Genomic DNA, 2,439 nt, shown 5'->3' with positions numbered 1-2,439 from the left:
TGATGTGATCCGTATGGTTCTGAGAGGAAGAATAATTGTCTTGTAAAGTTTCTATCTGGTGAAATTCAATGTACTGCTTGCTTACGTCAATTGAATTGACATTCATTTCTATAGTTGACCAAGGAACTATGACTTAGGTTCTTGCTGTCCACGTGGCACGTGAATATCTGTGGAATTTTAAAGCATTTTGATTAATGTTCACATGTATTCAAGTTTTAACTTTGAATAGAATATTACAAAGGGTGCGGCGAAATGGTAAAAGTTTCTTCGCCTTTAACACGAGATATGTTGAAGCTAGCTAACTTGGTGTGAATGAGAAATGAAGGGAAAATGAAATTTAAAAGCAAAATTCTTTTTGGAAAAGAGCTTTGTACCACATTGGTGGTGGAAAGAAAGAGTTGTGTGCTTATATATGAAGCACTTATTCTAGCTCTTAAAGAGTTGAGAAGAGGACTACCCTCGAGCCGTCGTCATCGCTTGGCTTCGGCTTCAGATTTAGTCAAATGAGTTGATTGAAATCATTTTAGACCAAATTTCTTTTATTCATTTTTCTATTTTTGATATTTTTTCCACACCAAAATTAATTTAAAACAAATTCGCAGAATATATCCCAACGAATATTTTTTATATTTAGAAAATGCATGGCCTTTCCGAACAGACACCATATCTGTTCTGAACAGGTATTTCGCAAGCTATAAATATAGAGGCAATGCCTCATTTTTCTGCATTCTGAATTTTCGAAAATACACTCTGCATACCCATCTGTATTCTGCATACTTTTACAACATAAAAACTGAGTCAGTGTCTTGTGTGATTCATTGCCATCTTTGAGTTCACGTGAAGTCATAGGCGTTTGAGATACCGCTATTCTTTTGATAGGTTTATCCGTTTTATCCTGGGAGGAAGTAATCCATAACCTCGAGTACTTGAGGGGATTAAATTCCTTAAGAACACACAGTGAATTCTATGGACTCGGATACTATTTTTGTCATTGTCTTTTCTCGATTTTGTTGAACTATTCTTTCATTGTTTGATCATTGTTTTACTAATGATGTTTATTATTTTGAGCACAGCTTGGATAACAAGATCTCAGGGTTTAAATCGAGAGAACGAAATCTTCTTTGATAAGGAGTACTAAAATCCTCCATGGTGAGTTTTTTTATTGCGTATCCGCGCATATTTTATAAAATTGATTTCAAAGTTGATGAAAATGACAAAAAAGAAAGAAAAGCGAGGGAAAAGCAACGTAGAAGAAAAGTGGACTGAGGAGAATGAGGAGCCGGTGGATCCCACGTTATAATGCCAATTAATGATCCCTCACACAACTAGCACTCTCTCCGCTCTAATTTAAGTGTTTTAATTTAATTGAGCATGGAGTTTAAAAAATAAAGGAAGACTCTTCAATCTTGTGGTTTTAAATTAAATATGTGTGTAGTCCTTTAAATCTTATGGTCTTAAACTTACAATGTAGAATGTTAGAATGGAAAAACTTACTAAATATAGAAAGAGCCACTTTTTTTGGGATAAATAAAAAAAAAAATAAAAAAAAATAAGACACTTAAATTGGGACGAATCTAGCCATAGTTGTGTTGCCTCACCAAAGTAAAATTCCATTAGTTTATTTGAACACAATTGACACAAGAGTACTTAGGATCCTTTTTTGTCTTCTGCTCCTCTTCACTTCTACCTTCTTCCCCAAGACAATAGTATACACCAACACACACACAGAGACCGTCTTCTTTTCACATAAATGGACAAATTTGGTTATCAAATTGTCAATATATATTCCACTCGAACAAAATTTGTGGTCCTAACCTTTGTGTCTTTTCGAAATGCTTTGATTTTGATTCAAATCTAGAACATCTTATTCCACTAGTCGACTTCTATGGTAGAGAGTTGTTGAATCAAAAGTTAGGTCCAGTTCTTGAAAAGCTCAAGGGTGAGGCTTGCTTAATGCCCCGACTTTTGAGGCTCCAAAACTTTTAAGGATTAATGATTTTATTTTCTCTTAGACAATATTGAAGATTATAAAAAAGAAGTACAAAATTTATATAATAAAAGAAAGAAAGAAAAACTATCTTACTTTTTAAGAGAAACATTTTAGAACTTCGAACTAAACTATTCTAATCTTCATATTACTAAATAGTTTTTTCACAACAACATCCAAGGTAGTGTATTAAAAACGCATGGCTAATATCTTATAACTTGAATTAATTCACACTATTATAAATATTAATGTTAGTATATGAAGTAAAAGGCAACAAGTATGCAAAAATAAAAAAGCAACACTATATTTTTTTATGAATGTGTATACATTTAAGGCCTCGGAATAAAATATGGCTTTAGACAACTAACTTTATTGAGATGCTCCCGGAGAAATGGTTCTTGAGTGGGTGGTTCAATTACAACTTCCTCCTCAATGAAGAAAAGATCGTCTTC

The sequence above is a fragment of the Lycium ferocissimum genome, chromosome 1 (assembly GCF_029784015.1).
Source record: "Lycium ferocissimum isolate CSIRO_LF1 chromosome 1, AGI_CSIRO_Lferr_CH_V1, whole genome shotgun sequence".
Lineage (NCBI taxonomy): Eukaryota > Viridiplantae > Streptophyta > Magnoliopsida > Solanales > Solanaceae > Lycium > Lycium ferocissimum.
The sequence above is the reverse complement of the archived record's forward strand: the minus strand, read 5'-3'. Positions refer to the sequence as shown.